A 20,130-nucleotide genomic window follows, 5' to 3' on the forward strand; every position below is an offset into this window, starting at 1 on the left:
AAATCCGGTTACGCGAACTATGGTATTAAAGTCTAACTGTCCATTGGATTGAATATCTCCTCTACAAATCCATTCACAATTTGGGTTTAATCGTAATTATCGTAATATGATAGTATATCATTTCATGTAGTATAGCTTCTTACTGAAACTCAATTGATTAATAAAATTGATTTAATTGGTAAATTAATGAATATATCTTTATATATTCACTATATTCTTAAAATGATTTAATTACAAATTAGATAGTAAACACTGTTTAAAACTGTTAAAAGCTAGTAGAGTAATGGAAATTTTGCAAGCATACGTTTTGAATAAAATCTGATCTCGAGAATATTTGACTGGCAGGATGTAGTGGAGATATTTAGTAAAAGTAACCTTGGAACCTATAAGTGCCTATTAAAACAGCAGCTTCATAATCTAGGGAAAAATGATTTAGTAAATTATTTAGTGATTTATTTATTTTCAAACTTTTATTACATGAATTACATAACTCATTTAATGCTGTCATCCTGCAGGTAATCAAAAATACAAGGAAGATGGAGGCAATGCAATGAGCTGCAGAAGGAGAGGGAACACAAATTGCAACGCAAAGAGTTTTTAGTAGAAAAGTTCCACGACATGGCAGCAGAATAGAACCATTGAGAAGCTAGCAGGACAGTGGTAAATAAAAATAATGCAAGCCCACAAGATGGTAGGAAAAGAGGCAATTAGAGGAAGTCCAGTGATGAGATGATAGAAGAAGCCCTCGAGATGGCAGGAAAAGAGAGGAAGCAAGCAACTAGACACAGGAAAAGAAAAGAGGCAAAGAGAGAGAAAGTCCAAGGAAACAAAATGACAGTAAAACAAAAGATGTAAAGAAGTATACATTAATTATTAGATTACATAACAAATTAAACTCGAATAACGTTATTAAATTTTTTATACCGTGTATTTAAATATGCCACAATAAAATTACCATTTAATGCCTCCAATCAGTTGCCTAAATTCTCTCTATTCCTTGATCAATCTTTCTATGCAATGTATCTATAATCCAATATCATAACTGCATCGACAAATCAGTCATTCATCTTAATTTATTCTTTTCATACAAGTAGATTACAAATTTGAGTCAATATATTTCATTCATGCTCACAAATTCATTGAAATTCAATTCCTATTACCACTCGATTATTCATCTTTTGTTCAAGTCATCGTTGAAGGTCGATGAATATGAAAAAAGAAACATTTTATATAAAGTACTTTTCTCTAAGGACTTTCATATACAGATCAGTTTATAAGTTATATATGATAATTTGTGAAGAATATAAGGTATTAACAAATTTCATTATTTGCGGTAAAGTTGTTTTATTGTTATTTTATTATCACCTGGATCCTTTTAGGCTATTTTTATCATATGTGTGTTTAAACATGTGCATTTGTTGTGTACGGTAATTAATTTGAATAAATATTGATAATGTCAGTTCCAGTTAGATTACAAACCTTGAATTGAGAGTGGAAATTCCTGTAAAGAGGCAAGTTATAATGAGTGAAAAGACTGTTACTCAAACTCTCCTTACGAAGAGTGGCAGGAGGATTTTAAATAAGGCAGGAATAAAAGTTTGAGCTTCTATGCTTAGTATGTATGGCATGAAAAGAAAGAAGAGTAAACTGTCTAGTTAAAAGAGGCAAGAAAGTGGATGGAAGAATAGACGAGAGGGTATTTAGATGGTCCACTCGTGAGGAAACTCTAGAGAGCTGTAAGTATAGAGCGAGAAGCATTTAACTTGAATGTTTAAGGACGCAGAAGGAATGGAAGACTCGCAAAGAGATGAGAGATAGTTTATGAAGGGAGGAAAACACTGGACTTTTTGTAGAATAAAAAGTCTTTTGCGTAAGCATAATAAACTGCTATTTTTAATTGCTCAAATATTTATTCATAATTCAGCAGTTTGAATATTAATGTAGAATTAATTATAGTAATTTCATATCTCTGAAGCAAATTTTTTTTTATAGAGGAGTAGAATGTTGAAAGAATGTCGAATATTAGAATAACAGGTAATATCTTATGCCAATATATATATATGTATATATATATATATATATATATATATATATATATATATATATATATATATATATATATATATATAATATATGTATATATATATATATATATATATATATATATATATATATATATATATATATATATATATATATATATATATATATATATATATATATATAAATATATATTTATATATATGTAATATATATATATATATATATATATATATATATATATATATATATATATATATATATATATATATATATATATATGTATATATATATATATATATATATATATATATATATATATATATATATATATATTATATATATATATATATATATATATATATATATATATATATATATATATGTATATATATATATATATATATATATATATATTATATATGTATATATATATATATATATATATATATATATATATATATATATATATATATATATATATATATATATAATATATACTGAATATAGGAGCATGTGTGTATGATGTGTGTTTGTACGTGTTCTAATTGAGTATATGAGTGAATGCTTGTGTGCATAATATATCATCAGGCATATGGATAAAGAAAACGTATCATATGACCAAATCTGGAGTCATTATTTTGGTAAAATCATGAAGCTACTTTTCTGGATTTAAGTTCTCTGGTTTCTGTTATTCATTGTATAAAAAAGGGTTCCTATTATCTGGAGCATAGTGCATAAAGTATTCATATTAGCATTATGTTTATATATTCAGATATCACGATTTTCTGGTATTAGCTCTATGATTACATATCCATTTGGGGGTATTATTAAGAAATTGTTATCCATTGATAAAGAAGTAAGTTTTAGAGATGTGAATTTGGAGTTAGTCAGAAGTCTGGTCATTTTTTTTTCTTGTTTGCAGAAAGGAATATTATACCATATCTATTTTAACTAAGGTTCATTTTGGGAAAAATTATTTCTCTCTCTCTCTCTCTCTCTCTCTCTCTCTCTCTCTCTCTCTCTCTCTCTCTCTCTCTCTCTCTCTCTCTCTCTCTTCTAAAAATAAAGAAAAAACCTGTCACTAAGAAATAAAAGAATAAATATTTGTCACCAAAAGTAATTAAAAAATCTGGCACCTAATATGATGTTTTGTTTTACATATAAAGCATAAATGATAATAATTTCAATATTTTACTGATATTTCTAAAAATGAAACACTGTCGTTCTTAAATCACCAGATATTCTAATAATTAATTTGTCTTATGGAATATTTTTTTTGCTGTTAAAATTAATAATTTGTATAGAAATTTGATTGTGATATATTTATTAAAAAAAAACTGTCGAGAACATTTTAATTACAGTGAAAGTTCTAGTATACATTTATAATCTTTTTAATTTAATTTCAGGTACATGATTTGTTATATTTGACAAGAATTACTTTAAATTGATAATATCGTAAATGGTTAACTTCTATCATGATAGTTTTTTTTTTCTGGTCTATATTATTTGTTTACTAATTAATTGTGCTATTTTCTCAATTTCTATATTAAATTAAGAAATTAATTGTAATTAGGGATAACATAAGGCATAAAGGATTCCGAAGAAAATTATATGCATGTTTTCTACCAGGTTAAAAATTTTATTCAGCATTTTGAAAATTTTTAATTTAAAATCATCATCAAAAGGAAAATGCATTTAAACTCAATAATATTAAGCTCGTTCATACTATTACAAGTTCCATTTTATTAAGTGTTTATGATATTAGATATTTCTGTTAAGAAATAAATATCCTTAAATCCGTTTCTAGTGTATCAATACATAAATAGATGGCGTTGTGTGTCCTCCAAAGAGACTAGAAATTACTAACTTGTAACTTCCCATTTCCCTCATCATTGGATTAGTTAACATTTCAAGCTAAACCGTTAGGAAACTCAGTTGACCTTGGGGTGACAAAAGTGCAAGTTCTCTTCGGAAATCATCAGCTACAAGCAGGCGATATATCAAGGTTTTTACGAGTGTTCTTTTCTAAACTTTATCATTGTGTGGGAAGCCAGTTTATTTAGGATGCTAGTTTTTATACTTTAATGTATATATTGTTAACTGGTGATAGTGAATCATTTTCATGTTAATAGGTTCCTATGCAAACTTTTGTTAGTTTCTTAGGGTATAGTTTTGTTTTATGGAGTTTCATGTATCTGGATTTTAGTAACTAAGCCAGTTCATAGTTTACTCTTTCTAAAATTGAAAGTATTCATTCTCTTCAATGTAAATTATTCCTGTAATGAATAGTGATAGTAAAAGTTCCTAAGTGGTTTTGAAGTAGAAATATCTCAAAAGGTAGACAATGTAACACTTGATTAGGTGGTTTTTTAACTATTTAATATACCAGAGTATGAATTTTTCATACACGCTTAGTTTGATTAGCGAAAGTGTTAGTGAAGTTGGTAGCCATTTAATATTAGGTGAACAAGCAAATGTCTGATTACTTAGGTATTCGGTAGTCCTCATGGTGACGAAAGTTTCGTATTTTTTTTAAGAAGGGTGACGTTTATAGCCAATCCTAATCAAGTTTCAAAGTCTTAATTCATTGTTAGATTTAATATCTAATATGTCAAATACATCCCAGGTGCTGTTTAACTTTTGAAGTATGATTTACTAGGCCTGCAAAACTAATTTTGTTGGAGTTCGTAAAATATTTAATTATTTCTTATTCCCTTTCCTCACTAGGCCATTTTCCCAGTTTGAGCCCCTGTACTTGTAGCATCGTGCTTTTCCAACTAGGGTTGTAGCTTAGCAAGTGATATTAAGTTTAATTTGCCTGCGAGACTTTTCATTAAGTACTAAATATTTGCAGTCTGAATCTTGTCAATGCTTGACTCGATTAATTTTCAATTAACAGCAAATCAGATCAAAACTTGAGAGGCTTATTTTCAAAGAATTTTCCCATGTAACATTCGTATCCCATATTAGGCTAGTTGTGTTGGTTTCTGTACATTATGGATAGATCTTAAGCTTTAGTTTTTTAATGGAAACTTATTACATTAGAGATGTTTATCCTATATAAACAAAGCCTTTGAATATCTTAAATGTAATATCTTAATTAGTTATACCCTTTAGGTAGTCCTTTAAGCAGTGAAATAGAAAGCAAAGGAGAAACCCTCGTTCTATTAATGTTCACAATTTAAACCCTATTAAAAGTAAGGCTCTTTATATAGAAAGTATTTATACATGGTAGCACTTCCTAATCAAGTAGTTGAATCAATAGAACTTGCAAAAGTTAAAATTTTCAGCAAATGTTTGTTGAACAGCTGACATATGTCTTTTTATGGTCAATTAATGAAATATATCTTTAGCTGTTAGTTTTTAAAATATTTTACTTAAATTGTGCATTTCTCAGATCGTTTATTTTCCTTTTCTTTCCTCACTGGCTATTTTTCCCTGTTGGGACCCTTGGGCTTATTAAATCTTGCTCTTCCAACTAGGATTGTAGCTTAGCTGGTAATAATTATCATCAACGTTCCACAAAGGGCTTTTGATATATAAATCTAAAATCATTTTATATTAATCAATGCTACTCCCAATCTGATAACAAAAGCGGGATTTTGTATGAATTACAATATAGAATGCCTAATTACAGTATATAACTCAAAATAGCAGAACTAAATTTCCATTACCATGATGTTTTGGGGCCATGTATTAAGTAAATCTATATTAGTAAAAACTTTTAGTTCATGATCTTGGAACTTTTCCTAAGTATAAGAGACTTAGCTTTTCTCTTAAATAATAATAATCTTCTCATAGATATTGAATTTTAAATCAATGTCCATCAAACTTGCATGTAACTTTCAATAATCCTTTGATATATTCCGCCAAAACAAATGCTTGTCAAAATATTATAGGGCTTATCAGTCAATAGCGGTTTTAATACGTGCATTACACTTAAGTTGACTGACAGATTCAAATTTGCAATTTTCATGGATAAAAATGTCTGCTATATTAATTCTTAATTCTAATTGGTTAACAATTGCATATTTAGTGTACGAAGCTATAATTAAAATATAATAAGTACATCCTTACAACTAGTATAATAAAGTAAATTTTCCCATTTCAGATAGAAAATGCTGTCAGAACGTCAATCCTAGTTATCAATCGGTTCGACTTGTTCAAGAAATGTGGCATGAACTTTGATTTATTGAAAAATGGATAAGCTGTGCAAACTGAATCTGTTAGCAGTATTAACAAATGTGAAAAGTTCCAAGATTCAATTCCCACCTTTAGATAAATAAAATTGTAATGTAATGAATGTTACTTATTTACTAATTGAGTTTTTGATCTTATATTTTTGAAATGGTACCCCATTGCTGTTACTGATGGACATTTTGTGATATTACATATGAAATTTTGACATTTTGTAATATGACATTTAGAATTTTAAATAAAATTATAATGGAAGTTTGAGTTTTTATCACCATACCGTAAAAAACTAAATTTAATTTGGGTGAATCCTAAACTTCAAGCGTAAAGAATAATTGTTTGTGCATAGTTTATAAAGTAATATACATTATGCCCATACTGTCTACCTGCACAGTAGTCTGAGGAATATTTTAATGAAACTTTGTTCAGGAAATATGAGCAGGCAGTTTTCTTAAACTTTATGTAGAAGCTTGATTATGAAAACCTAACAAATTTGTCTTTAATTTCTCATACTTAAATACGAGTACCCTAATTGTATTATTTTACCAGCTAAACTATAAAACAAAGGTTGGAAAAGCAGGCAGCTACAAAGCCTGGGGTCCCAAAAGTGGCAAAAAGCCTATTGAAGAATGAAACGAGGGAATTAAACTATTGAGCGGCATAATATTTTAGATGTGGAAAAACTAAAGTAGATCTTTCCATAAGATTGTTTTTATAGGAATTAACTTTCTTGAACTAAGGATTTTGTATGACAATATTTAAATCTGACTGAGGTCGTAACATGAGGGGAAGTTTGTACTTTAAATAGTTATTTAAAGTTTCATTGTATATCCTTATTGAATTTAATAGGTAAAATTAATAGTTTTGAATTCATAGTTCTTGATTCTTTGTTCTTGAATCAGGCCTGTTCATCTTTAACAAATTTTGAGTGTTATGGAAAACGTGCTAATGGATATATTTCAACTTGTTTTAGAAAAGTTTAAATCTGTTTAATACACTAGAAAAAATAATTCAGTTTTGGAAATAAAGCATTTAATAATGCTTTAAGTAATTTTTGAGAATTTGAATAAAAATCCTTGCCTATTTCTTGTTTTCAATAAGGTAAAAAGGGTAAAATCTTAGATTTATATCAGAATTAAACCAATTGCATTTATAAAGTAAAACTTGTATGCTTTTATATATGACAGGATAGTTATCAGCATCATCCAAAAAAATGTTTTATTTAAGATCAATATCCGGAGTAGGTTGGAGAAGTTTTAACTTGAACGTTCATAACTTCATTTAAGATTAACTTTAAATGTGAGTTATCTTTGAAAAGAGCTTGATCACTTAAGTAAATATTGTTAAAGCTATCAAGTAATAAACTTTTTGATCGCACGTATATTGATAGGGTTGTAATATGTGGTATTTGGGTAGTGACAAGCACCTTAGATTCGGACATTGAATAGCTTTCCCAAATAGCTGGTACAAAGATAGGTCTATATAAATTTCTTGAAAATCTATTTCAAGTTCTAAATTTAATTAATCTTCCACAGGGCTAGCCAATGGCCTCCCATGCACTGAAAACTTGATACATCGGATATTCTTCACATTGTGACTGTTGGCAGCAGAAAATAGGAAGACCGAAGTTAATCTTTGAATCAGTTGAAGCTTATTGTCAATTGGTGGGAAATTAGCGGTAAAGCATAATTTGGAGTAGCCTTCAGTAATGATGATGGAAGTCAGAAGACCTGTAACTAGTTGGCAGTATCTTGAGAGAGGAGCCCGCTTCGACGGGAGGTGCCTGCAGGAGGAGCCCGCTTCGACGGGAGGTGCCTGCAGGAGGAGCCCGCTTCGACGGGAGGTGCCTGCAGGAGGAGCCCGCTTCGACGGGAGGTGCCTGCAGGAGGAGCCCGCTTCGACGGGAGGTGCCTGCAGGAGGTGCCCGCTTCGACGGGAGGTGCCTGCAGGAGGAGCCCGCTTCGACGGGAGGTGCCTGCAGGAGGAGCCCACAGGATAAATCTACTTGGGGGGGGATCAGATCATATAATACTAATCAGATCATATAATACTAAAGAGGAAAATGTTGACTTAATATACTCCTCTAACATGCTGTATAAGGCTTGTACTTTGTGGTTCAATAAATACAACAACTTTACAGCATGTATTTTATTTTCAAAAGTTACATTCATATCCGTTTATATTTATTACATCGTTGCTCAACTCTTCTTTTCAAGTACATTTTCAGCTGTTGTTACGATGTCTTAAAATTTCAATCTCCATTTCTTTCGGGTGCAGTTGCTGATGCTGTGTAAAGTACTTTCGCGGTAGACCTTCAGGTGTTGAAAAGGCATTAGAGTTTGTTTCACCTGCCTCCATCTCATCTCAGGTGTAGAGGTGCCTAAAAGCAGCTACTGCCCTTTGGTATATCTTCGGAGACAAAAGTGCATCAAGCGCGATGTTTTGAAGCTGTAGCTGCTTAAATTGCATCCATTTATTAATTCGGCTGTACATAATGCTGTATATTTCTTCAAAAGCAGCTGCGGCATGAAGTCCTCCTCCAAACTATGTCACCTGCCAAGGTTATCAGGTGTCATCTAAGGGCACTTTACCATATATATTCTGAAAGTAAAATTTAGCTGGGTGTTAGTTGGTATTATATACATGTTATACTAGAGATGAGCAGCTAAATCATTTACAAGGCAAAAGGTGTTATTACAAGTTTACCTTTCCCATTTAGAACTAGATTTTTATATACAAAAGTTTAAAAACTTCCTTGGTATTTTTTAATGATTAGTATTCAATAACATTTAACTCAAAAAACCAATGACTCAAATTTTAATCCACAAAATTCATTACTTGATAATAACTTCTAAGATTGTTGCCATATTCATTTACATATATATGCAAAATTACTTCAAATAGTCAGTATCATAACTGATATGCCAATGAACCAGTTAAATTTATAAGCCACAGTAAGATTTATTTTCAAGATTTAGTTCTAAGAATATCTTGTTACAAATATTCATCATTACAAATATTCATCATATACTAGCTGCTAAAGACAATAATTACAATCAATTACTAAAACTTGTTTTACTTTTTCCTTACCTTCAAGTTTATTCAGTGTCTTATAGTCTTTAAATCTTGACCACTATATAATAGATCACCTCCAAAATGTGATTGTCCACAGCCTCCATCTGTATCTGGAATAAATTCAAATTGTTAGTGAAAAAACCAATTGCTTTCCTTCAAGTCAATATCCCATTTAGCTATACCATTTAATTTAGTTGCGACCAGCCTCCATGGCTCTTTCTATAATGTGAAGCTGAATTTAATAATGAGCAAATAATCTAAGCTATTTAATATTAGATCACATGGAATTTAGGCATGAAAAAGGGAGAGTTCTGAGCAAAAATTTATATCCAAGACCATAAAAATAAAACACTTTAGCTGGTATACTTTTTAACTACCTAGTAATTTTATTATAAAAAAATTCCACGACTGCTGAAAATGCCTACAAAACTTTTATTTTGGGGGCTTACTAACTTAATCTAGCCAATCTCTCACTTGATTAAATATATCAAATTCTGTAGTCTAGGTTGATTATGATTATTATTAGCTAAGTTATCACCCTAGTATAACAGTATGCTATAAGCATAAGGGCTCTAACAACGAAAAATACTCCAGCGAGGAAAATAATTTAGGAAAGAAACGACAGTGGTAAAAATTGAATTAGCATTTTTTAAGAACTAACATTAACACATTAAACTTTTAATTTGGTAAAATTGGTCGTCAATATTTTTTTTTCTAACAAACTCATTCAAAATAGCAATAAAAGTTATTCATTATAATCATAATTATATGCTATAGCATTTTTCTATTTAAGGGGATGGCCTCCATGGATCATTAAAAAAAAAAATGCAGTTACAATTATTTCAAATTAATACTGATTTTTGGAAATATACGAAGGTGAAAAAAAATTTGTGCAAAGGTTAACATTAAGGACCATAAGGAACACTATTTACCAAGTTATTTTCCTACTACCTTGTCATTTGATTAAGAATTCCACAATTAAAATTAACTATAAAGATTATAGAATCGAGACTAAATTGAAGAGCATGTCTAATTAATTACTCTTCAAATGCTGTATGAAAACTTATAATCTGAGTTGGAGGTTTTTGTTATTAGCTAAGCTACAACCCTAGTTTGAAAAGCAGGATGCTACAATTCCAAGGGCTCCAACAGGGGAAAAAATATTGGAGTGAGGAACGGAAATAAAGTAATGCACAATTGAATAGCAATTTTAAGATCAGTAACATCAAAATAAACTTAAGACTCATGTTAGCCTGTTCAACAAGTTTGAAATATTGTAACAATTCAAAATAGATCACTGAATATCTCTGCAATTCAAGGAGACCTAACGGGTTTCTAAAAATGAAATTTGCTATTTAGAAACTCAAAATAACTGGTATGCAGATTTAAAAATAATAATGCAGAGATCCAGAAGTTAAAGAGCCACTATCCCAGACCTAATTACAATTCTATTTTGAGTTATGGTTCAAGTTCTGGCCGTATAATCTGTAACATCCGCTAATTTTAGCTAGATCTCAAGAATTCATTAACCCTAACATACATTCAAATTGAGTATTAGTAGCATTTGCAAATTCAACGAGAATGTATTCTAGGCCAAACCATGTGCAATATGAATATATTTTGAAAAGTAAATATAAAATGCTGCTAAAAAACTTGATTTATAACGGAGTTTTTATTACTTTAATTTCATAAGCCATAGATACCTCTCAAAGGTATCATATGTAAATTTTGAAAATAAACAATATACTGAAGATACTAAAAACATATTTCCAAATTAAGAATAATGATTACATATCTTTGTAAATACCTAAACTTTGGAAGACTTTTTCAGGTTAATTTCCAATAACTCAAGTGCTGGGCTCAGTAACTAAAGCCTTAATGATTCCATTTACTTACAAGTACACAACACTGCTACAATAAAAAGGCACTGGATGTGTAAATTGGTTTTAAATCACTTTTAGGATAGAATTAGCATTTTAACCTAAAAGCTGAGATGTTGATAAAACCTTCAAAAATCTTAAATTATACTTTTACTTTATTATGAAGCTTTTTCTATAAATTGAATATAGATCAAATTTAGTAAACAGTTTTATATGTAGTTTTGGCAAGAATCATGAAAACATTCATAAACTTCTGTGGTTGTGCCTTTAGTATTTCAGGAAACTATATCACATATGTAATATCTGAAGAGAAGTCTACTTAGAAAAGTACTAAAGGGTGAATCTGACCAATGCAAAATTGCAGACTTATTTACTTCAACAGCAAAATCCATCGAAGGCGGATTAATATCAATTCCTGTTTGTAAAAGAAAAATTTTAGGTCTAAGGAAATTAACCATACATGCAATTATTCTAGTAATATTCCACTAACTAAAAATTTCTCAAATGGCTTTCAAATTCAGAATTCAAATGCTATTGATCTGAAGATCATTTTATATACCTTGCCCTTTCCAGGCTGAATAAATGGTAGACATGCAAGTTTATTCTATAAAAATTTTCGCCATTTCAAAATGGCCAAAACTGCAGGTTCTCGATGACTAAATGAGCCAAAGAAAATCAGATATAGCAACATTATTAAATTACTTCTGCTATACTAAAAGGATGTTATGACATTTGAAATCGCTAAGTACTTCACTAACAGCCCTACCTTACACACTGCACTAAACTACATACACTAATATATCAGCAAAATAATGTGTATCACAGACTATAATTTAGTTCAGAATCAACACAAACTTCACAGTTTCTGTTTATTTGAAATCCAGGAATGGGGAAACCGGCTTATCCCGTGGTGAATATTATCTAAAGGGATTTTAATTAGTGAGGACACTGGGAATTGCACATTAACCTCCCCCCCAAAAAAAAAATTAAGCTTTTGATCTTTTATAAACTTTCTTCAGTTTACCCGAAACCTGTTGTTCAATTGCATGGTATACTGGTGACAACAGACCATCACCTTTATCCTGGCTATTAGCATTAAATTTTCAACTAGGATTTGGTGTATATACTGTAGGAATTTTCTTTGACTGCATGACACCATATGAAAGACAAAAACCTTTTAGTCTTCCTGTCTATACCTGTATCAAAAATTTATCTGTACCTGTATCAAACAAATTTATTAAATCAAAAAAATTCTTCAAGTCAAGAAAACCTATTTTTAAGCATGGACAAGCTGTATTAAGTATTAGGAATGGGTACAGAAAAATAAGATCTGTTATATAACTTTAAAATTACTTATGTTTAGTATGAAAGTTTTCTTATTTAATGCAAGTCAATTCCAATATCTTGACATTAATTTCAGTGCATTAGTCTTAGTAAATCTTCCTACATTTTATTACATATTACTCTACTTCCAAACATTCAGTGCACGTCTTAGTGTATTTTTCTGCATATTTTATAACAATTTACTGCACAAATATGAAAAAAAACCTAATTTCACTATTCGACTACCAGTCCTACAAAATTATATGTAAAATGGATTTGAATTGTAATATATTCTAAATTTTATAAAACACGCATGATAGTAGCTTAATATCAAGTAGAAATATTTTGTATTTTTCCTAATTCCAAATCCTTGAGTCCTTTTAATAGGTGCATAACTTCAGAAGCTGGAAAGGGTTAAATTCTTAACCCAAAACTGATGCAATATCACTAAGTCTGTTGATATGATCGTCTCATGGAAAGACTCATTGCTGTTGTGTATCAACAAATCCAGGTATATACTATCATTTATATCAATGGACTTGCTATTGCTGATTAATAACTATCCCCAGATTAAGGCAAAAGATTGGTACTCTAGATCAAGGAGCAATTGGCTCACCCTGGAGCAAACGCCTAATTGAGGATTGCGGTGTTAGCCAATTGTCAAGATACCTCAAAAGGATAATTACAAGACAAAACTAATGTGAATATAGCCTTGAGACCATGCGAATTGCAGACATTCACAAGCACAACTAACAGACGCAACTCTAGGATGAAGCCAGGGGACTTTGTCAGACTACTCGAGTCTTGCGCCCTTATGGTACACTTACTGCACTTTTAAAAGTTTAGACAAAATTCGACCAACAAATTTAATCATGAGGGGTGTCAATTGTTTTCGACGTTCTTCAGACAACTTTACCAACACCAGTCATCTTTAGAATTGTACACACTTCTTAGACTACTACTAGGTCATTCATAGTTTCCACATCTGCTGCAAGTCCCAGAACTAAGATTTCCTGATGATAGGTAAGGAACCTCATACTAGTGAGAAGAGTGGCAGAGTTTATTAATGGAGAATTACTAACCAACATTGTGCATCACATCGTTGCCAAATTGCCAAAGGGTTCGGCAGGCATACCCAAATCCTCACAGCTGAAGGGGGTGATGCTGAACTCTGCATACCCAAATCCTCACAGCTGAAGGGGGTGATGCTGAACTCTGCATTGCTTTATTACTTCTATCACCATTTCCGGCATGAGCAGGATGGGGAGAATGGTTTAGGACATAGAAACTAATTTGAGAAGGTAGAAGGGGTTGACCAAACAGATCCTAATGCCACATTTATTTTCAGCATTTACTTCAGGGGTGTAATTAAAGAAGGCCTGTAAGTGGTTAACTTCGATGTCCTGAGCAATTAAAAGTAACCACCTAATGGACAAGGCAAGGAAGGTGTGATTTCTCAATGGAGAAATTCTGTGAGAACAGGGAGCTCACTGCTTCCCGTCCTACCTGGCTGGTGAAGTGGAACATTGCATTCCATCTCTACATTCCAACTAGTATGTAGACTGGTGCACCAAGAATGTCACCACCTCCGTGTCAATGATAAGTATGCTTTTACACTGAATTTAACAGCCCATCAAATGAAAAATACGACTACTCCTGACCAAAAGCTCTAAACCAAATCTGGACAACTAAGTGCATTTAGTCTTTGCTGTACGACCACAGGGTGTCCTCCGGCTTTACTATCTAAAGCGAGGTGTCCAAGATTCATGACTAACAAACCCTACTGTATGCCAAGTTATGAGGTGACTGATCACACTGACAGGATGCCTGCCGAATCACACACCTGGAGAGGCACACACCCAAAGAGCTGCAGGCCAACCTCCTACTTGCACATGTGCAATGCAAGCATGTCCCTTTGCTTACCAAGAACGATAATCCAAAGCCTTTCAGCCCTAGGAGATCTCTTCTGGTTAACCTTCATTACTGTTACCAATGCATCATTAACATCCATGAAACTAGGGGCAGTGGCTAACATCATGACTACATCGTGCTAGAATAAGCTCTGGTAGCAGGAGTGTAACCTCCACTATGTCATACTATAATATCTGATTGGGTTGGGCTGATTTTCGGTACAGCACTGTTACGGGGCTGCCTAATTGGTCATCCTCTGCTTAACGGTCTTCTTTGGGGCAGCAGGTGTGATATCTGAAGGCTCTGCAATGTGTAAAAATGAAGACTAGAACGTGTGAGGTGGTATGGAAAATCAGGCATGTAGTGTTCAATTCTCAATTTAAAAGCTTCAACTACATTTCTGGTCTAGCAGCACCAACTTCAGGAAAAGGAAATGACCTCAGCAGAAAGGGAATGACTGAGTGGAGCCAGATAACCTCTCTTCTCCAAAGTGTGTACAGCCAAAACCAGTTGGAGCAGCAAGGGAAGCCTACTGGGTCCTTGAAGCAGCCAACAGATTTTCCCAACTGACTGGGTACTGTCCATATTTAAAATAATAGTATTTCCATGACCAGGTTTTTGTGAGGGTGGTCATACAAATGAACTATGAGTATTTTCAGAGGGGGCAGGGAGATACTACCTTCGATGGCAGGTGGTACCAACTTTCAAGAAGTCCAAAGTGATACTGGGTCTCCCTTACCCTTAAAAATACCTCAGAAGGTCCAGTCCAGCAATAACCTTTAGTAGACAGAAGGCTATGAGCCTGACTTACGAGATATAGCACTTCAGCTTAACCTTAGATGTCAGAATAAATTTAGAAGTTACCAAGACTAAATATCAAGTCTATCATCGCAAACTCCACCTACTGAAGAGGCAGCAACAACCTACACTAATTAAAATTATTACAGAACCTTTTATGACCCCTGCGAAATTTAGCATGGGGATCCACATCCAGCTTTCTAATGTACCAGATGTACTTACAACCAGGTTTAACAAGGAAGAGCCACATCTGCCCGTTAGAGTTTCCATCAGTTAAAACCGCAAAAAAACACAAAGTAAAAAGAATTTAACCCAGATTAAGGACTAGTATATCAGTACAGAACTAAGGCTGAAGTCAATAGCGAGTTGCTCCACCTGGCTGGTGAGTGGGGTACACTCATCACCCACGATGAAACTATGCTTTGGTAAAAGTAAAGGATAGTTTTGTACATGTAGGAACAACTTTGCTATTTAGATCTCAAAGTATTTACTAGAGAAAAACTGCATTTAATTAGTTATTGTATTACGTTACCTTCTTACCAATCACAAACCTTCAAACTTTAGATAACTTAGGAACAAGTACATATGTGAAGATTCTACTAGTAGTCTTAAACCTTACCTGAAATCTATCCTTCCACATCGTGGTGACAATTATTCAACTTATTGCAACCAAAATCAGGAACTTTTACAAAGGATTTTTGCCGTAAACTTGTCAAAAAATACCCTGCAGTGTTAATTTAACAGTCTTCATACATCAACCTGAAATGCAATTCCTTAAAGATTAAGGTGCTTAGTAATTATTCTGTAAATCCTTTAAATGCATAAATCTTTGATTGAAATCTTATTGAAATCTTGTATATAGCTAAATTAAAATTTCTATTATGTGTATTAACTCTTTTAAAGGCATTAGTATATAACAGTTTCCAAAGGCCAATGTGAAAAATGTAATAACAGTAGTACCTCTTTAGCTAATTAAATTAATTAGGCCACTTAACTAGAGATTCTCCTAGATGAAATAATGGAAATTAGTTATGCATGTAACAAACTCATAGATAAACATATGCTAAGGTTTAGTATTGCTAAGTATTTAATAATTTTAAACCCTTAAAATCTGAAAAAAAAAAGGAAAAACCAATGGCAAAATTTCTCTTTGCCTTTGAGAGGGAGAGGAAGGGAGAAGAGAGGAAGATGGAAGGAGGAGGAGGAAGAGGAGAGAGGGGGAGAGAGGGAGAGAGAGGGAGAGAGGGGGAGAGGAGGAGAGAGGGGGAGAGAGGGGGAGAAGAGGAGAGAGGGGGAGAGGAGGAGAGAGGGGGAGAGGAGGAGAGAGGGGGAGAGGAGGAGAAGGTGGTGGTCACTGCTCAAAGAAAAATTTAGGATCTTCTGAAAATAAGATTTACTCAGTGATGTTTACTATGACCGATTTACTAAATTTATTCTTTATGGTCAGTTATTTTCACACTTCAATTACCTTTTGGAACCTATCTAGAGAAGATTGCTTTTTCCTTTTCTTTAAAATGTCATTTACAGTGAAAAACTTGAACACTGAACACTGTTAGTGGCATATGGGCACTTTGTGACCTCGTGCTTCTCAATTTAGTAGTCTATAGCACAAGATTAGTATTTATATTAGACAAAAAAGCTAGCTAGTACCTAGATATCTCCCATAAAAAAAAAAATTATGTAGGTAATGTTTCAAGAATAACATTTGCCATACTAAACTGATCTTCAGAAAAGTAGACTTTTTTCATGTCTATACTTTTAACTTAAACACTTACCTTTAGCAAAGGCCATTAAGTATCTATTCAAGGTAATTAAGCCCCGTTCTTAATTTCGGTGTCCTCTTTACTGGAGTCTAGGCCACATTACTTTGGTCGAATTGCATTTGCATATTTACACGAGTGTGGGGATAATGTGGAACCTTGTAGGTGTACACGCCCGCATGATCCTTTTACTCCTAGATAGGTGAGACTAAGGTGCTCATGGATAGAGCACTGACTGTCTCCTGGCTAAGAATATTACTAGAGCCAGCAACCGTTGCCGAGAAGAAAGGTCGTATTCCCCATTGTTGCTGGATCTGTGGTTTCCTGTCATGACCCCTGGTTGCGCTGGACAGGAACGACTAACATTTGGTTCCAACACATGCTGCTGGGGCGATCAGACATACTCGTCAAAGCCGTTCATGATCTTGCAGGCATAGCCTCTGGAACTCCAGGGTAGGTAGCCAAAGACACTCCATTCGCTCTATATATGGGAGGTGGGATAGAAATTTAAATTAATGTGTTACCTGTTAAAAGATTCCCTCAAATCTTATTTTGCTATTATAGAGAATAAAAAATATTAACTTTAAATAACCTAATTTCATGATATTAACAACAAGTCAATCTCAAATACTACAGTTCCAGATTATCTTTTGCATGTAGTTTATAATACGTCCTTTAATATCTAGCTAAGCATTAAAACTTCCCTTATTCTTAGATAAAAAAAATTCAAAATCAATGCCGAAAGACCTTACGTAAACTAGACTTTTACTGATTGATATAAGGGAAAAAAATGAACTTCAGGTAAAGTCTCAAAATGAATTGCTTAGTATAATTTAATGTTTGACCAAAATAGATTTTAAATAACATTTAAAATTTAATGTGACTAATCCATTATGAAAAAAATAAACTTCACAAACTAATTTATAGCTGTCATAAGAAAAAAATTACTGCTCTTTTCATAGGTTTAGTGACCAACTGATATTTCAACAAAACAACATAGTTAGAGCTTCATTCCACTACCTTAGCTTAGATTACACTGCATAAACTTTACCTGTGTTTCACACAACTAAACGTTCCACATTAAACTTTCTCTGGATTTCATGACACTGCTGCTAATTTCTTTTATATTTGACAGTTGCAAAAACTATAATTCCTAAAATAATTGAAGTTGTCTACATAAATTTCATGTGTTATACTATGTAACCAGATAACACCTAAAGGACATTTTTTAATAGTAATTCTATACTATAAACCGTTAACTGATGCATGTTGGCCTATGACTTCAGATCTTTGCTACCCATGCTAACTTGGCCAATCTCAATCACTTCCAGCATAACCTGGGGAACCAAAGTGAAATTCACGCTTTATCAACAAGCCTTTTTCTAGCAAAGCTATGAGTTATATATCAAGCATGCCAAGTGTTACTTCACTGGGCAGCCATGGATAATATTACCTCTGGACAGTCATGAATAAATATTTTTGGGGTATATGGGAAAAAATTAAAACTCAGTTAATGAAAAACACAATAAGGTTAGTGGATATGTGGCCACAGTTATATGCTTACTGGTCGAATGCTTGGTCAAGTTAACATTGCCTACCCCGTTTTGTAGGCTACTTTTTACCTTCTAGCAATAGAACATTGTGCCAATGGATTACATTTTTATACCTAGATTTAAAGGAATTAGTTTCTGGTATAAAAACCCTGTGCATGCTTCATTGCTACTTCTATTTAAATACCTCTTTAACCTAATCATGTTTTTAGATTTCTGGCACTTAGAAAACTCCTTTGTCGATGGAGATCTATCTTTAATTAGAAATCAAATGAAGCGTTACAAGAAATAAAATCATTTAGTTTAAAACAAAACGAGAGTATTTTTTTATGGATACCGAAACCTCTATTTAGACACTAGCCCTATAGTTATTACAGCTATGAAAAAGTCACCGTCAGGCTCAAGACTTGACAGTGGAGCAATGAGATTTGTGTCAACCTACCATTGTTGATGTTCTGCAGCATCAGGTAATTAAGGTAGAAACTGGAAACTATATTTAAAACTTGAATTTTTATCCAGAAATTACAGGTACCTGAAAAGATCAGTTTAAATGCATAAGGTATTTCACAGTACCAAGAAAAATTACCTGCTAATTAGTGTTATATTTTTTAAAAACTGTTTATTCTATTATCCCTCCGGTTAACTCTGTACTCTATTTTAGACCAGATTTCTTAGTTGCCATAGTTGGGGGCTAGCAAGGAAGACGCAGAACAGTTGTCTTAAGTACCTACTAGGACGACTACTATAAGGGTAAGAAAATGCCTAGTCCACCCCTAACATCTCAAAAATATGGTGTCCCACCAAGGATTAATATTTTTTATTGTTATATGGTACCTTATCTGGCCCATTATAATGCTTGGTTATATTTTCATTAGCTACTTTCAGAAAAATACCCACTGGTAAATATTAGGAACCAGAACTAGTACACACCTGAATTCCCTCAACAAACATTGGTCTTAGTAATGCTAAAGTAATTTTAAAGACTATACCAACTATTTTCAGCTTATATATCTAGAGTACAATTAGTTCAGTATATTTTAGTGACCTTGACAGTTCAGTACCAATATATAGTATTTGTGAATAACAATAAAATGTCTAGCATTTAATAGTGTAAAGCATAACCAAACAACATTGACCAATCCCATTTTTGATAAATTATGGCCAAGTTCCAACATGAAATTAATGATGAAGTGTTGCTATTTGCCATACTAGTGGATATAAAACTAGCGATAATACAAAATGGTTGTACTATGGTATAGTAATATATTGAGACACTTATACACAGCATAAAACAATTTTAAACTTTATACCCTAATGTCAGCATCCACTAAAATCTTTATTTTAAAAATTTAGATTTGCTCCAACAGTTTTCACTTTCACGTCTGCAGCTTCGTACAAATGCTGATTAGTGAAAATTTTGTCTTAATTTCTTTGTTCGAACAGCATCCAATAGAATTTTTTTCATTCCTACTTTGTTATAAGATTTCATTTGGACATGAGATGTAATCTTATCTGAGTTGGGAATAATGTTAGGTTACGGTTGAAACACGCGTTATTCAATCTGATAATGAAAGATGGTAGGCAAGTTTTGTTCAG

General features: G+C 32.4%; 2 long non-coding RNA genes across 2 annotated transcripts; one reads left to right on the forward strand and one right to left on the reverse strand.

The window, feature by feature from the left end:
- The first annotated feature begins 3,956 nt into the window (after positions 1 to 3,956).
- On the forward strand, positions 3,957 to 6,495 carry LOC137642829 (uncharacterized). The gene is made up of 2 exons (XR_011044869.1): positions 3,957 to 4,048; positions 6,155 to 6,495. It is a non-coding gene; the product is annotated as an uncharacterized lncRNA (long non-coding RNA).
- A 4,535-nt stretch (positions 6,496 to 11,030) lies between these two features.
- On the reverse strand, positions 11,031 to 15,971 carry LOC137642288 (uncharacterized). Its single transcript, XR_011044729.1, has 2 exons — positions 15,844 to 15,971; positions 11,031 to 11,607 (listed from the first exon to the last, which is right to left on the reverse strand). It is a non-coding gene; the product is annotated as an uncharacterized lncRNA (long non-coding RNA).
- Between the last annotated feature and the right edge of the window lie 4,159 nt (positions 15,972 to 20,130).

This window comes from Palaemon carinicauda, chromosome 6, assembly GCF_036898095.1.
Source record: "Palaemon carinicauda isolate YSFRI2023 chromosome 6, ASM3689809v2, whole genome shotgun sequence".
Classification (NCBI taxonomy): domain Eukaryota; kingdom Metazoa; phylum Arthropoda; class Malacostraca; order Decapoda; family Palaemonidae; genus Palaemon; species Palaemon carinicauda.